The 17,914-nt window shown below is 49.5% G+C and overlaps 1 protein-coding gene across 2 annotated transcripts in view; it reads left to right on the forward strand.

Annotated features, from left to right (window-relative positions):
* The first annotated feature begins 206 nt into the window (after positions 1–206).
* Positions 207–17,914, forward strand: part of TMOD1 (tropomodulin 1) — a 91,834-nt gene continuing 74,126 nt past the window's right edge. For both annotated transcript variants that reach the window (XM_009188455.3, XM_003911471.4), the window contains exon 1: positions 207–372. The gene's annotated coding sequence lies outside the window, so the exon portion shown is untranslated. The remainder of the gene's footprint in view (positions 373–17,914) is intronic.

Consider the following 17,914-nt stretch of genomic DNA (forward strand, 5'->3'; position numbering starts at 1 on the left):
AGGCAGGGGCCCGCGCTAGCTCGGCTGCAGCCCGACTGCCCCGCGCTCCCCTCCCAGGGCCGCTTCCCGACGGGGAGGTGCGCTGCGCCCCGGCGCCCCCGAGTGGAGGGGGAGGGAAGGAGGGAACCGGCGGCGGGCGGGGCGGGGCGCGGTGACAGCGCGAGCCGGGCCCGCCCCTGGCTCCCACCCCCAGAGCCCACAGCGCCCGCCCGCCCGCGGCCGCCGGGGAGCTTGTCCAGCCCCGCGCTGCGCTCGCCCGCCCGCTGCCCGCCGGAGCACTGCGGCCGCCGCCCGCGTCCATCTGCCCGCTGCCCGCGCGGGTCCCGCCGCCCGCCGCCCGCGCCCGCGCCGGCCCAGCCGCTCTGCGTCCGGGTAAGCCCCACCCGCCTGGGTCCCCTCGCGCTCGCGGGGCTCCCTGCCACCCCCGCTCCAGGGGCCTCAGCCATATCTGAGCCAAAATATTCAGCTGTCGCCGCCGCCGCCAAGAGGGACTGAGCGTGGCTCTCTCTATAAATAGCTGCCGCCTCGGGTTGCCTCTGGGGCTGGGGAGCCCGGGTCTCGGGATTACGGTGCCTAGCGACGCCTCCCAGGCTCGCAGTCCTGGCCAGGGCGCCCTCCGCTCTGGACCTCCGCACCGCACCTCCGCACCGCGTCTGTGGCGAGAAAGACCCAGGGTTCTGGAGGAGCGGTGCCCCGGGCTGGGGTCCTGGCGGAGGGGCGCCCCCGCCGCCCGCAGGACTCCAGCGCGGCGGGGCTCTGCGCCCGCCAGGGAGGCCTCTGCTGGAGCCCACGGGTGCCAGCCGGAGCCGGGCTCGGGGGCGCGGCCTCTTCTCCGCCTGCAAGAGTCTGAGGGGTGGGAATGGGGGCGTAAGGGCTCGACTGGATGTGGAGCCCAGGTTCGCACTTAGAGTGTTTGGGGCAGGAGAAGTTTCCCAAACTGCGGGAGACAAGGTTTAAAGCACCACGACACGCGCTACGCGGCCAAGTGGAGCTGGAAAGAGCTTGAAGGCGGGAGCCCCAGGTTGTCGCCGGCTCTTGGCATGGCCTTGGCAATCCCCCTCTTGTTTCTGGATCTTGGTTTCCCATTTGTAGGGGCGAGGTTTGGTAACCGCGACGAAGCTGGGAGCCCGGGCCGTGAGAGCTGCGGGGCGCTCTTGACCGCCTGCGCTCCCCCCACCTGTTCACACGCTCCGGCCTGGGACGCTGGGGTCCCAACCGCACACATCCAGAGAGGCTGCAGAAATCGGAGACTAGCTGCCCCAGACTCGATCCTGGGACCCACTAAGGCCGTTGGATATCCTAAGCCGTACAATCCTAGGAAGGGCACTTTTGGGGTGCCTATGAGCATCTCTCTGCTGCGTAGCCGCCATTGCCTTGGCAAAGCAGCCTGTGAGCCACACAGCTTCAGATGCGATGAGCTGGGCAGGGGTAGGGGTTCCAGTCCAGCCGCTCCCTGGCCACAGTTTCCTGGTCTATACCGCGCCTATGATGCGTCCTCCAACCTGCACAGCGCCGCCCCCTCCTACACCCTTTACCCACCGCTGCTATTACAGACCCTGTCTCCGGCCCTCGCCCTATGTCCTCAGACTCTCGGAGACCACCTGGCCCAAGCTCCTCCGTGTCTGAATCGCAGAACCAGACCCTGAACCCAGGTGCTAGGCCCTCAGCGTGAGAACCCCTAGGACCCCCACCCCATCTTTCTTCCAGAGGTGACTGCCATTTTGTCCTCCGTGCAGGGCCGCAGAGCCCCCTGCTCAAGGTCACACAGGACCTGTCACGCCAGAAGATCTGCAGTCTCCCAGCCTTTCCCATCTCTTTCTGAACCCTTCCTACTGCTCAGGCAGGTCCGGGAGCTCTGGCAGTGCCTGATCAATGCCCCCTCTTCTTGAATCTGCTGCTCTTCTGGACTTTACCTTGTCTGGACAATAGTGCCCTCATCCTGAAGTTTCCTTTTTGCTTCTACTTTACGTTCTATTATATGTTTTTTTTTCTAAAGCCATCTCAAAGACTTACAGATAAAGAATTAACGGGAAACGGAGCTAAATACTACAGTTTCCATCAGTTAGAGCCACACAACCAACAGACAGAGTGAAAACAAGAACACTGTCACTTTGGTGTATTGTCTCTAATGAGCTAGTCTTACAAACCCGTGTTTTAGAAAGTCATTGGCCCTTGAGTTCCTCCCAGCCTAAGACGAAAGCCAGTGTCCTCTAAAAATAGCCTCCGCCCCACCTTATCAGGGTCTCACACCTTCTCCCTCCTCCAGGGTAGGGCTGTATTCTTGCAGCTCAGCAAAAACAGAAAACACAAAGTAGGTGTGGCAGCTCTGAGCACTGGGAGGTGGACTGGCCTGGAGGTTAGGATACCCGGCTTCAGCCCCAGTTCTGCCACCCACTCAGAGCAACCTTGAACAATGAGGGGGTGGACAAGATGGTCTCTAGTGGACCTGGAGTGGGGAGGGCTTGGAGTCCCCCCCGGAAGCCTTTCTAGCGTAACCCATCCTGTAAGGAGGAGCTGGGGAAGGAGTGAGAGAGACTGGCTTTCCCAAGTGCCAAGGGAGGACTGAGGTGGGCAGTGTCACTTGCTGTGAAGAGACAGGAGTGGGGGATGAGGACTGGGAAAGGACCATCAGGATTGGCAGGGATCATGAGTGACTTTGACCAGGGCATTGCAGCAGGCTCAGAAAATGGGATCTGCCAGTGACCCAGCCTGTCTGAGCCTGTTTCCTCCTCTATACAATGGAGATAACAGTAGCCCCATTTCACAGGGGCTGCTTGTGGGAATTAAGTGAGATGATTCAGGGTAAGTCCTCAGCCCAGAGCCTGATATTGCAATGATATAATTAGCTGTGGTGAGGGGCAAAGGCAGGAGCTAACGGGAGCTGAAGAAGTTCTCCACTTCTTCAGGCTGTAGGCTGAAGAAGGCTCTCCACAGAGCCTGCAACTCTTTCTAAAAGCTTGGACCAGACAGGAAGGGAGAGGCAAGGTAGCAGGAACTGAGGACAAGGGACAGAAGGGAGGCAGGCATTCTAGGATAAAGAGTATGGCAAGAAGTGAGAAGAACCCAGTAGAGAGGAGAGAGTTAAAGGAGAATCTAAAAGGTGTGCCCATAATGAGGATTTGGGGACCTTCCGTAGTGACTTGCAGAATGTCACAGACAGGTGGCCTTCATCCCCTGGAATGAGCAAAAAAAGGTAAAATGAAGGAGATCCTGGCTCAGACCCATGTGTCTCTGGCAGACCAGTATCTGCGATGGAGGATGGTGATGGGTCGTGAAGGGTGTTTTGACCCTGCTCATGGGCTTCATGACCTTGGCTTACTTATTTCTGAAATGACATCATCTATCGATGACTGCTGCTGAGCCCAGTCGTAATGGCCTTTTCCAGTCAATGTTTTGAGTTTTGAGTCTTACTAATGGACCAGCCAGGCTGCCAACATTTCTAAAGAGGCCAGTTCACTTTTCCCTCAAAGCCAGAACACCAGATACATCAATTATTGGGCTGCTAGGAGCCATTATCAGTTTAAAACCACAGGCCTCTTTCTATGGAAAAGCATGAACCAGACAGCACAATTCCAGGGCCATTTCCTCTCTTTTGTTTTGTTTTGTAAAATCTTCCTTTGGCTAATCATGATAGAACCTGATTCTCTTTGCTCTTAATGACAATGAGAGAATGAGCTCATTGGAGTCAACTTAGGACACGGTCTGGGAGGTTTTCTTTCGTGTTAGGTGGTGTTGGGTCTTTATCTGATCTGAAAACCTAAACAAACTCAAGCATGCCTTTTGTTTCTCCTTCTCTTATGTCCTTTTGGTTTTCCTTCGGAGAAAAAAAATGATTTGTGAAAGGGTTGGACATTACCATCTGTGAGGAGGAAAGAGGGAGGAGGGAGACAAGGGCTTTCGTCCATCCATCCATGTCCATCCCTGTCTCAGTTCATGTTCTCAGGGGCCCCAGCCTCAGGCCCCACTCACTCTGGGGCTTCAAGGGTGGTGACCCCAGGGCCCTTTCTAGCGATGATTCTGGAGGGTGATGAGTTGTGACCACTCCATTGTTGCTCTCCATGCCCAAAGGAATGAAGGAAAGCAGAACTGCCTCTTGGCATCCTTCAACCTCCTTCATAGACTCATCGCTGCTGCCCATCCCTTTGCTATTGGTGCCTTGGTGCCACTCCTACCCCTATTCTCTTTCCACCGCACACTCTCTCACAGTCTCATTCACTCCCACAACTCCAGTCACCTCACAACTCCCTAATTCTTGCATCAAGCTGGACTTTGCTCCTCATCTACAGACATCTCTGCCTCCTGATTCCTTTCTCTTCACCACCCCATTCATGTGGCCACCAAGTCCTGTCAATGCTACCTTCCTTAATTTCTGTTACTTCCGTTTCTATCGCCACATCCACTATCCCAGTTAGGACTTCATCTCTCCCGTAAGCTGCTCTCAGAGCCTCTTAAAGGTATTTCTGCCTCAAGTCATTAATTCTCTCTTCCATGCTGCTCTTAAAAGATCTTCACTTGCGTCAATTCTCTCCCTTCAGGAACTCCCCATTTCCTAAGGGATAAAGACCAGATTCCTTAGCCTCTAAGACCAGGCCTCAAGCTACTACTCCAAAATCGTCTCTAGGCACTCCTCCAAATTCTCTTTACCTTCTGGTCATGGCAAAAGCATGCTGTGCCTTCATGCCCCCCTGCCTTTCCCCAGCTGTTCTTTCAGCCTTCAGCGCTGTTCTCCCTCTTCTCAGCCTGTGAACTTGTAATCACCCTTAAAAGCAAAGTTCTTCATTGACTTACCTGTACCCCCATAGCCCCCTGTGCCAACTTAGAGCACCAGCCAGAGGGTGTTCTAAATGGAATCACACGGTGATGTATCTCTGTCTCTGGCTAGACTAAAAGCTCCCTGAGGACGAAGTTTCTGGATCATTTATTTCTGCTTCCCCATGTGCAGCTTAGAGCTTAATGTTTGACATAGTAGAGGCACTTCAGGTTTTAATAAATGGCTGACCACCGAATGAATGAATGAATGAATGAATGAAATGAATGAAGGCTCTGTGATAACCGTGACAGTCACACAACACCAACCAGCATTTACAGCATGTTCTCCTACCCGACCAAATCATCAGCTCTGTGAGGGCAGAGACCACACCTACTCTGCTCCCCACTGCCAGCTCCCCAGCTCCTATCAGCTCCATCACCATAAGTAGCTAGTGTGTGAATCCATGAGCTCATTTGCGATTCACAGTAACCCCATGAGGCAGGAACAGCAAGTGTTGTTACCTACCTTTTGTAATAAGACAGTGCACCCTAGTAGGAATTGTCCCAGGTCATCCAATTGTCCCAGGTCATCCAATTCCAGCAAACTGAAGTGCTCTCCAGGGTTTGCCAAACTTGAGAAATGAGTCTTCTTGTTTTATATCCGTGCTTCTCTAACTTTAAAGTGCATTGGAATCCCTTGGGATCTTTTCAGAAATGCAGATTCTGGTTCAATAGGTATGAGATGGGGCTTGAGATTCTGAGTTTCTAAAAAGCTCTTTGTTTCCAATAAATTCTAACAAGTTGATTACAAAATAAGCTTAATAATTCCTAGTAAGCTCTAATAAACATCTAATAAGGTAGTGTTGATTAGTATCTACAAACCACCACAATTTGAACAACAAGGTGCGTGCTAGTTGCCACAAAGCTTCCTCCTGGCCATTGCATTAAGATAGTGGCTTTTTAAATCTATGAATGAATTCGTTTGTGCCCTGGATCAAAATCAAGGGCTCTTTCTGGTCAGCAAACTTCTTGCAAGTTTGAATCTATGAGCACCGGATGGGTGCCTGGCTAGTGCTGGAGTGGAAACTTGAGACACCTGAGACCCTAAGACATCAAAACCACTCAGAGGTGTGCAAAGTGAAGGTAAGAGAGTGGGAGACGTGGGACAGACTTCCTCCATGCAAACCAAGAGAGATTTAAAAATTCAGGATGGATAGCAACATTGCACACATTTGCTTATTATGGTTTTACATTGTATTCCACTTACAGCATTAAAAAGGCTTGAGATGGCTTAAAAATAAACTACATGACCAATGTAACTAGTAAGAGCAGAAATTCTGAAAAGACAGGGCAGAAACCCTGAAGATTAAGCACACGAAACTCCTGGAGAATCTGATTAGAGCTTACGAATTCTTGCGCCACAAAAATGAATATATTCGTATACACAACCATTTGCACATCATTTCAGTGGGTGTGTGATTGCCCTGAAGCCTATTCAAAAGTCCAGGTTAAGAACACCCGATACAGAGAATAAAGAGAGAAAATGATGCCAGTGCCCTGGCTGAAGATGACAACTGTATTTGGATACTCAAATCGGCTCTAAGATGGCTCATGGCAGCCAAGGGGAAAGGGGGCACGAGATGAATGGGAGGACTCTTGGTGTCTGATTGTAGAAGGAAGAACATCAATCAGTCTTTCAGGAGAGGGAACTATTTTCTTAGCCCCAGTCCTCAGTATATTGTCAAGACAGGCCACTAGACAGAGGGTATAGTGGTTAGGACGGACTCTGGATCAGTCTGCACAAGGCCAGGGAACCCAGGAGCAGTGAAAGGCAGACTCAAATCCTTCATTAGTCCTTTGGGGGGCCTTAAATAGCAATTGACACATAATGAGACACAATCTATCTTCCTGATTCACACACACACACACACACACACACACACGGACTCTGGAGACCACCTCGCTGGATTCAAATCTAAGGTCTGCTAGTTACTGGCTCTGTAATCTCAGGTAAATTTTAATATTTCTTTTCTTTTCTTTTTTTTTTTTTTTGAGACAGAGTCTTGCTCTGTCGCCTAGGCTGGTGTGCAGTGGGGCAATCTCAGCTCACTGCAACCTCCGCCTCCCAGGTTCAAGCAATTCTTCTGTCTCAGCCTCCCAAATAGCTGGGACTACAGGAGCACGCCACCACACTTGGCAAATTTTTGTATTTTTTTTGTAGAGATGGGGTTTTGCCATGTTGGTCAGGCTGGTCTCGAACTCCTGACGTCAGGTGATCCACCCACCTCAGCCTCCCACAGTGCTGGAATTACAGGCACGAGCCACCACACCCAGCCAACTTTTAACATTTCTGTGCCTAGTGTCCGTATCTATAAAGCGGGGTTGTTGTGGGGATGAAATTAGTTCTTACACGTAAAATGCTTAGGACAGCGCCTGGGACATTAGGTAAGTGTGAGCTGTTATATTATGGGAAGGCGGCAGCATGGAGTACTGGTAATGAGTACTGATTGTCTGCCTGGATTCAAATCCTGGCTCTACCACTTGTTAGCTTTGTGACTTTGGTCAGTGTACTTACTGGGTTAAACAGGGTCCCCCCAAAAGTCATGCTCATCTAGCAACCCAGAATGTGACCTTATCTGGACATACAGTCTTTATAAATGTAATTAATGAAGTTAAAATGAGGTCATACTGGATTAGGGTAGGTCCTAACTACCCTATGACTGGTGTCTTAAGAAGAAGAGTGGACACACGCCATTAAAAAGGCTTGAGATGGCTTAAAATCAACCTATATAGGCAGTATAACTAGTAAGAACAGATGATGATGGAGTCAGAGATGGGAGTGATGTGGCTGCAAACCAAGGAATGTCAGGGATGGCCAGCAGACACCAGAAGGTAGGAATGAGGTATTAAACGGATTCCCTGTCAGAGCCTCCAGAAGGTATCAACCTGCTGACACCTCAGTTTTGGACTTCTGGTCCTCTGAACTGAGACAGAGTAAATCTCTGTTGTTTTAAGCCATCCAGTTTGTGGTCATTTATTATGGCAGCCCTATAAAACTAACATAGTCTGCACTTCAGTTTCTTCATCTGTAGAATGGGGATAATAAAAGTATCTGCTTCACAATTATTAAGATTGCATGAAATAATCCATGTGAAGAGCTTAGCATTGTGCCTGGTATGCAGTAAGAACAAAGCAAAGCTTGCTATTATAAGGTACAGTGACAAGTGGCCTACAGTAGTCTCAAGGATGGTGTTAATAGCAGTCTGTTATATGTCTCTAATTTATTTACTCAATGCCTTGTTGAATTTTTATGCCATTTCCAGGTTTTGGGGGTTTGGGTGTTTTTTTCACTAATAGAGTTTTGTTGTGTTTTGTTTTGTTTAGACAAGGTCTCACTCTGTCACCCAGGCTGGAGTGCAGTGGCTCACTGCAACCTCCACCTTCTGGGCTCAAGTGGTCCTCCCCGCAACCCCAGAAGCTGGGACCACAGATGCATGCCACCATGCATGGCTAATTTTTTGTATTTTTAGGGGAGATGGGGTTTCACCATGTTGCCCAGGCTGGTCTCAAACTGAAAAAGGGTATAATAATATAACTTATCTTCTGTGTGAGGACACTGGTCTCCCCACATCTTGTCAACACTGGGAATTCTCAGACTTTTAAATCTCTGTCAATCTGCTAGAACTGATATCTCATTCCACAATTTACATTTTGATAATTATACATGAGTTTTGTTATTATTTGTATGTGTATTCGCCATTAATATTTCCTTTTGTGTGAATTGTCCATTCCTTTCGTCTTCCCACATTTTCTGGCCTGTTCTGTTTTTTTTTTATTGGAGGAATTCTTTGTCTATTAAACAAATCAGCCTTTTGTTTAATATGAAGCAGATATATTTTTCCCTAGTTAGCCATTTGCTTTTAGGTATTGTTCATATTAATTTTCATATTAGTTTTTCAGAAAATACAAAAACATGTTTCATAAAGCTCTACCTTACATTAACGCCTGCTATGAGGCAACGTGATGAAGTTCATGTTTGTAAAATGGAGAATGAGGATAGGAATGAATTCCACAAGCTTTTCTACAAGTTAGCTTTTTTTTTTTTTTGACACTGAGTCTCACTCTGTCACCCAGGCTAGAGTGCAGTGACATGATCTCAGCTCACTGCAACCTCCACCTCCCAGGTTCAAGCGATTCTTTTGCCTCAGCCTCCCCAGTAGCTGGAATTACAGGTGCCCACCATCACGCCTGGCTAATTTTTGTATTTTTAGTAGAGACGGGGTCTCACCATGTTGGCCGGGCTGGTCTCGAACTCCTGACCTCAGGGGATCCGCCCATCTTAACCTCCCAAAGTGCTGGAATTACAGGCATGACCACCACACCCAGCCTGCAGGTTAACTTTTATTCTACCAGTGCTTTTGACTTATGGCTATCAAAGCTATTAATAATGCTAGGCATTTATTCATTCATTCATTCAAGGAATATGTCTTCAGTGCTGGACAAGTGCAGGGCTTTGTGAAGGACCATGGGAGACAGAGATGTCTGTCCTCAAGTAGCTTTTAGTCTTGTGGGAGTAAGGTAATGCAATAACTTCCAGAGAACTCTCATGGCCTCTCTTGTTTGTATTACAATCTTTGGCTTCCTAGAACTCTCTTCTGCTGGTGTGGAGGAAAATGAAATGGAAGGGGCAGACCATGGGGAGAGCTAAGTGTGGCCTGAACCAGAAAAGTTGCAGAGATGGGGGAGGAGTGGAGTGCAGCATGGTTTGAGGGCAGGTGGGCAGGCCAGCTGAGACAGGGAGATGTCTTCAGACTCTTTTCCTGGAACCCTGTTGCTTACAAATGATTGCTGTGGTGACTCAGACATCGTGATGACCCCAAGAGATGCAAAATGAAAATGCGCACACGCACACACGCGCGCGCGCACACACACACACATGCACAGGCTTTTCCAATTTAAACCACTTGACAACTTTGATGTTTAGAGCATCGAGCATGGCTCATTGTGTTCTGGGATGAAGCTCATAGCAACTGCAGAAAGTGATGGAGTCAAACACTATGTTTAGCGTGTTTGTTTTTTTAGAAGGTACTTTCCCATATGACTAAGAGAATGAAATCAGCCAGGGAAAATAACTGCAAATGAACCAGAAAACAAGCCTGTTAACAATAGCTGGTCTCTAAGTCCCCATCCTCCTCCATTCCGGGGCTCCACACACATCTGTCATAATAGAACTAGGCCTTAAAGGGCCTTAAATCCTATATTGTCAACTCCCCAACAACTACCATCAATTAAGACATCAACCCTCTCTGGAAGACCTCATCCAGGGCTCTGCCATCGCTGCTCACAGCCTATAGAGACAGGTGCTCACTACTTCCTGGCTTAGCCCAGTGTACCCTTGGGCAGTTTTTGTTTGTTTGTTTGCTTGTTTGTTTGTTTTTTAAGTCTGTCTTTCACCCAGGCTGGAGTGCAGTCATGCAGACAGGACTCACTGCAGCCTCTTTCAATCCTCCCACTTCAGCCTCCTGAGTAGCTGGAACTACAGGAGTGCGCCATCATACCTAGCTAATTTTTGAATTGTTTGTAGAGACAAAGTCTCACCATGTTGCCCAGGCTGGTTTCAAACTCCTGGCCTCAAGCGATCTGCCTGCCTCTGCCTCCCAAAGTGCTGGGATTACTGGTGTGAGTCACTGTGCCCAGCCAGCCCTCCGGCGTTTTTATTGTTAGAAAGTTCCTTGTACTGATCATAAATCTACCTCCTGGTAATTTCAATAAATCTATGTCTTCTGCCCTCTGGGGAGCCACAGACCTCTTCTGTTCCCTCTTCCCCAGGTGAGCCCAGTAGAGGTTTGGAGAGTGTGACCATGTTCCTCCTGGTCCTTCAACTGTTCTTCATATGACACCTTGTTCACCTTCTCTGGACTCAGCACCACTCAAGAGAGAAGGCTCAATTCACAGCAGAGGTCATCCCCATGTCCAGAAAGCATATGAAACGTGCTCAGCATCATTAGTCATCAGGGAAATGCACAATGAGTTCCCACTCGCTACCCACCAGAATGGCTAACAGGAAGGTGCTGACAGTACCAAGTGTTGACAAGGTTGTGGAGCAGCTGGAATGCTCACACATTGTTGGTAGAAATGTAAAAGTGTAAAATTACTTTGGAAAACTGACAATATCTACTGAAACTAAACGTATGCCTACTCTATGACCTAGCAATTCCACTCCTGGGTACACACCCAAAAGAAGGAAGTGCTTATTTCTACCATAAGACATATTCATAGCACTGTTTGTAATTACTCAATACTGGAAATAACCTAAATGACCATTAAAAGTAAAACAAATAAGATAATGATGGTATATTTCAGGTAATGAGAAAGAACAAACTGTTCCTACACACAATAGCACAGGTGAATCTCACAGATACAATGTTGAATTACAGAAACCACACACACACACACACACACACACAAACACATCCACTATACATTTCCATACAATGTTCAAAAAGCCAAAACTAATATACAGTCTTAAGGTCAGGATAGTACTATAAATATATTATTTTATATATATTATAGTTACTTTTGAGGGAGATAGACTAGGAGGGAGTTTAAGAAAGTTTTCTTGGGGGCTGGAAAGGTTTAGTATCTTCATTTGAGTGTCTCCATAGGTACAGAAATGTGGGAAAGTCACATGGGTTGTCTACTTAAGCCTTGCACACTTGACTGTATATAGCCAGTGTCTTGTTTAAAAAAATTATTACCACCCACCCCCCACAAAACAGTGTGGCCCAGAGTTGAGAGCTCCAGCGCAAAGCCAAGCAAGACTGTCATTGCCCTTACTTTGGCACTACACTTTTATTGCAACAGCTGAAGTCTCACCATGGCTTTGGGGATGAACACCTCGAACTGTTGATTTATGCTGGGTCTACAGTCACCGGAGAGCCCCACATCTTTCTCATGGCTGCTCAGCCACATCCATTCAACCGGTGCTTGCAGGCTGCAGGCTGGGCCTGAAGGAAGGTGAAGGAAACTGGTTATCGAGCTGTATCATCCTTTCTCTCATGTCCCCTTTACAGTGCCCCTTGGGAGAACATTCAGTCCGTGTCCTGCTCTCACTTTGCAGAAGAAACCCCGAATCTCAGAGGCACAAAGTGGTATGCCTAAGGCTGCCCAGTCAGCTAGAGCCAGGGGCAAGGATTTCAGCCCAGGTTTGCATGACCCCTAGTTCAAGCTCTCATCTTTAACCAGGCTGACCCAAGGTGAGGTCTCACCTGTAAAGGGAACTAAGGGCCCAGGGCATCCATTCTGCTCCAAGGATGGTGGATGAAGAGATGATGGGTGTGACATTATCCCAGGAATCTCTGTGTGACTCTTATCTCCCCATGTTAATTATAAGCGCCTGAGAGCTAGGACCTCTTATTAATTTCTGTCTCTCCCAAAAAGACCCAGCATGCCCTCCCCATAGTGGGTGTCCAGTAAATCCTCACCCAGTGAATTAGGTTGTAGAAACTGAAATCCAGAGAAGCACAGCAATTTGCTCAAGGTCATATGGCAGGTCTTCAACTAAAGTCAGGACTTGTAACCAGGCCCCCTGACTTCTATGGCAATGCTCCTTCTGCCATTGCACAGGGGCCCTAGTGTCCTCTAGACCCCGGGACTAGAAATTTCAATGGATTGGAAGACACTAGGGAGGAAAAGGACCATCATATGTGAGCCAAGTCTGAGTCTGGCCCTGGGGCCTTCAGAGTGTGTGCCCTGGGGCTAAGGCTGGAAACAGGTTGTACACCTGTGCAGGTGCACAGAGCCCTGCTTTCAGAGGGACCCTGTGCTTAGTGGAATGTTCTGCAGTCACTGTCTTGAATTTTTTTTTTTTTTTTTTTTTTTTGGAGACAGAGTCTCACTCTGTTGTCCAAGCCGGAGCACAGCGGCACGATCTCGACTCACAGCAACCTCTGTCTCCCAGGTTCAAGTGATTCTCCTGCCTCAGCCTCCCGAGTAGCTTGGATAACAGGTGCCTGCCACCACACCTGGCTAATGGTTTTTTTTGTTGTTGTTGTTGTTTGTTTGGGTTTTTTTGGTATTTTTAGTAGAGACATGGTTTCACTATTTGGTCAGGCTAGTCTCAAACTCTTGACCTCAAGTGATCTGTCCGCCTTGGCCTCCTAAAGTGTTGGGATTACAGGCGTGAGCCACCGCACCCGGCCGAAATTCTTAATAATTTTATATTTGAATTTATATTTTTAAGTGAAATTCCAATGGAGTATGTGCCAGGGCTCAGAACCTCAGCTTGCATGAGGTCCCACCTCTTGCTGCCTCACTGCTTCCTGGAGATGGGTTCTTGGACTAGAGCTCCCTTGCCCCTGGCACCCTCTGGTTCCATTCAGCCTCCCCCTTCCCACTCCTGCTGGGCTACCAGTGAGGCCCCCTGGTGTATTCAGCTGGAAACTCTGCAGGGCAAGCCTTTCATCCACTGCTCATCCAGGTACCTAATGTCCTGGCACAGGCATTGTAATACCCTTGGGAATTGCCCATGCTATTGCAGCCTCTGTGCCAGGACATTAGGTAATCTGAATTAGAAGGGCACAAAAGGATTGCAGCAGCGGTTAGGACCAGGACACTCGCTGCCTGGATCGGGGCAGACAAGAAGATTGTGTTGGGCCAGTGGCCTGTGGGAAGGGGAAATGCCTGTCATGACTTCCTGGCCCTCCACCAGGGCAGATGTGTCAGTCCTGGGTGTGACAAGAGAGAGAAATTGGCAGCCAGTGGGCTTCTCGTGCAGTACATGGACACCTATGTGGATCACGGTATTAAATGGTAAATAAAAAACACCATGACAGTCTGGGCACCATGGTTCACACCTGTAATCCCAGCACTTTGGGAGACTGAGGCAAGAGGATTGCCTGAGCCCAGGAGTTTGAAACCAGCCTGGTCAACATAGCGAGACTCTGTCTCTAGCAAAAGTTTGTAAACTAAACAAAAATGAAAAATAAAGAAATCACCATGCCAGATCAAGAGAGAGACCGTGGGAGAAAGGAAGAGCTTTATATTTTTATCCTTTTGTTTGTTTGTTTTGAGACAGGGTCTCACTCTATTATCCATGCTGGAGTGCAATGGCATGATCTTGGCTCACTGCAACCCCTGCCTCCCAGGCTCAAGCAATCCTCCCACCTCAGCCTCCCAAGTAGCTGGGACTACAGGCATGAGCCACCATGCTCAGCCTATTTTGGTACATTTAATGGCACTTTTTTCTTGCCTTTTGAGCAAAGGGTCCCACTGTTTTATTTTGCACTGGACCCAGCAAATTATGTAGCCAGTTCTGCCTGGGTGGATCTTTCAGCAAGGCAAGGTGAGAAGCTGAGGCTATTTTACACAGGGGATCCTTAGGGGAAGCGGGATGGTTTGGAATCAAGACATTGGTGACTGAGAGAGCTCAGCCCTCTCAGTTCAGCTCTCTCCCTCTCCCTGTTTCTCCTAGCTCTCTTCTATCTGGAACCCATCACAGGTGAGAACACGCCCCCAGAGGCATGAAACTGCAAGCATAAAAGTAGTTACATTTTTATGAGCTGCAAAGGTCTCTGCACATCAGAGGAGTAGTTATTGGCATAATTATTGCACCACCTTTTATGACCCTGATCTCAGCCTTAAAAACTAAGGAAGCTAAGCCCCCTCAAACTTCCATTACCATTTGTCTACTCCTTCCACACCTTACCCTACCCCTGCCCCACCCAATAGAGTGCTGGTTGACTTTCTTCCCCTGCCAGTCACTGGCCTGAGATAGGATTCAGTTTTCCACCCTTGCCCAGGGTGACAATTCAATTCGATCTGCAGTTACTTCGCCTTCACTCTGAGCCAAGCAGGGGCTGGGTGCTGAGATGGGCAGATGTCAGATGTGATCTTGGCCGTTGCCTGGCTCAGTCTAGGGACACAGAGAGATGTGGGAAGTCCTAGTCTCCTCCACTAGGCAGGGGCAGTGTTATTTCCTTAAAGCTTCCCACAGAGGTGTGGGAGGAGAGGGGGGCAGTATCCCAACCAGGGGTGCCGGGAGTCTGCGTGGAGGGGTGCGCCTTAAAGACATGCTCTCTATCCATCCATGGGAAGCAGCTAGAGCTTGGGAGTTGGAGCTTGGGAAGCAGTTGGAGTTTTCAGCTTGGGGGTAGCAGGAGGACTGATTTTCACCAAGATCATTTGGAGGCTGAGTTGAGTAAGGACAGGAAGGAGGGAGAACTGAGGCAGGGGACTGGTTTGGAGACCGCTGCACTCACTGAGATCATAAGAGGCAGTGCCGTGAGAAGGGAGAGGAGGGGCAGATCCAAGGATGTTAAAGAGACAGGATTCCAGTCACAAAGAGACAACACAGCGTGCGTCCCGTCATAGGTGGCCCCCGGAGTAGTCCAATTCACACAGACAGAAAGGAGAATGTGGTTGCCAGGGGCTGGGGGAGGAGAGAAAGCGGAGTTAGTGTTTAATGGGGACAGAGTTTCAGTTTGAGAAAATGAAAAAGTTCAGGAGATGGATAGTAGTGACAGTTGCACAACAACAGGAATGTACTTAATGCCGCAGAACTGTGCAACTAAAAATGGTTAAAATGGTAAATTTTATGTTATGTGTATTTTACCACAATTTGAAAAGCAACTATAACAACAAAAAGATAGTGGGCCTGTGGGGGTGGGAAGGAGAGGCCGGGCATGGTGGCTCACATGTATAATCCCAGCACTTTGGGAGGCTGATCAGGGAGGATTGCTTGAGGCCAGGAGTTCAAGGCCAGCCTGGGCAACATAGCAAAACCTCATCTCCACAATTTTTTTTTTTTTTTTAATTAGCTGGGCATGGTGATGCACACCTGTGGTCCTAGCTGCTTGAGAGACTGAGGAGGGAGGATTGCTTGAGCCTGGGAGTTGGAGGCTGCAATGAGCTATGATTATATCACCACACTCCAGCCTGGGTGACGGAGCAAAAAAAAAAGTTTAAAAAAGAGAAAGAGCCTTGTCAGGCGCAGGCTGGCCCTGAGCTGGGGAGCGGGCGTGGGAGTCTATGCTGACCCCAAGGTGACTGGCCTGGGTGACTGACAGGCAGAAGAGGAGTTGCAAACAAGGCCAGGGGAGGGTGGTGGTGCGGAAGCCGGACATGCACGCAGAGTTGGGCATGTGGGGCCTGAGGACTCCAGGGAGAGGTATCCAGTGGGGAGCGGGGCTCAGGAAGGGGCCTGGGCTGGACAGACACCATCTGAGTGTCCTCGGCTTATCACACGTAGCAGGCCCCACATGGGAGAAGATGAGAACCAGCCAGGGAGAACGTGAGAAGAGGGCAGAGCCCAGAGAAACAGGTGGGCCAAGAATAACGCATCATCAAGGAGACCTGGCGGGAGTCAGAAAGGAAGCAGGGAAACCAGGAGAGTTTCGCTGCAAGGAGTGGGAGCTCATTCAGGTCCCTTAGGACAGCGAGCGGGCATGGCCAGATGGGTGCGCCTGGACAGGCTCGTGGGAGGACAGGGGGCTCATGGGAAACAGGCTGAACCATACCATCCAGGCCTGGGAGGGGGGCCTGGATGCTGGTGGATCTCATGTGCTCCGTCTCTCATGGGCAGTACAAAGTCTCCCTCAGGACTCTGCTCCCCTGCCCAGTCTCATCCCTTATTGCCTCGGCTTCCACACGTCTGCGTTCCCCAAGCTTCCCTTCACCACAGCTGCCCCAACACCTGCCCCATCTTCTCCTCCTGTCCCAGTTCCATGCTATTACGGGTTGGATTGTGTCCCCCAAAAAAGCTGTACCTGTGAATGTGATAAGGTCCTTAGGGAAGCCCTAATCCAATATGACTGCTGTCCTCAGAAAAAAGGGGAAATTTGGACCCAGACGTGTACTGAGGGTAGACACTGCGAAGGAAAAAACAGGGAAAGGAGCCTCTGCCGACCGAGGAACACCTGAGGCCGGCAGAGCAGCTGGGAACAGATTCACCTTCAGAGCGAGCCAGCCCTGCTGACTCTTGATTTCTGACTTCCGCCTCCAGAACCGAGAGCCAACACACCTCTGTTGTTTCTGTCACTTGGTTTGTGGGGCTTTGTTGGGGGCATCCCCAGGAAACAAATACAAATGCTAAGAAATGAACGAGCTTATTTACCCAACTCCTCTCTTTGGGTTTTGGTTTTCTCTTTGTCTTGGGCCACCTAGGAACACTGTCACTGGCCTTCCAGTCAACTGGCCACCCTTGAGCCAGGCACCCCTCTGCCCAGTCATCTGACAGTGGAGGAGTGACCCGTGATATGAGGCATGGCTGCCCTGAGAGGTGCCCCTTAAAGGGGGCAGGGGAGTAACAGGGAGACAGCTCTCTCAGGAGGGACAGGGGACGTTGCAGGTGCTTTTGCATCCCTGAAGCCGAGGGAAGAGAGATTCCGGAGAGGGAGGTAGATGGCATTGTCTTGGGATACAGGATTTAGTGACGAGGGAAACTGACATAAAATCCCTTTGGCCCAAGTGTCTTCCAAAAGAGAGGGACAAATCCACAAATATTTGGGGCATAAAGGATGGACTTTCTAAGTCAACCTTGCCTTCCCATCCTCAAGATGTTCACTGTGGCTGAAATAACAAGTCAGTATAACTGGAAAATATTTATTTGAACTTGTGACTCAGCTCTTCCTGAGCTCAAGGAAGTGAAGTCCGTAAATCAAGATGATGCCGCGTAAGTGCCTCCTCCGGAGTGTTCCCACATGGGCGGGCAATGCTGGAGAAGCCATTAGCAGAAGTGACTGGACCGGCTGCCCGTGAAAGATTTAAAAGAGCCTTGTGTACTCCAGGAGCTGCCCCTTCTCGGAGCTTTCATTTCTGAGGCTTTCCTGATGGATGGCCTCAGCCTTTGACTCCCTCATTTTTACTGTCCAACCTGCCGAGTGCTACTTCCTGGCACAACTTGTAAATTCTATTTTTTCATATTTAGCGGAGGCTTAAGGCTTCTGCCACAGAGAAGTGGGGTGGCCGGATATGCTGTAAGTGTAAAATAACACCAGATTTGGAAGACTTGAGTCTGTGATTGTGTTTTAAATATATTTACCTGTCCTTTTATTGCTCTCACCAACTCTTGCTCAGGGTCACAGGGGTGCTGCTGCAGGTGGGCCATGCTGGGAGCCCCAGCAGCTTCATCACTGCCTTCCTGCCCATCCCTCCCCTCTCAGACTTT

The sequence above is a fragment of the Papio anubis genome, chromosome 13, assembly GCF_008728515.1.
Source record: "Papio anubis isolate 15944 chromosome 13, Panubis1.0, whole genome shotgun sequence".
NCBI classification, from domain to species: Eukaryota; Metazoa; Chordata; class Mammalia; order Primates; family Cercopithecidae; genus Papio; species Papio anubis.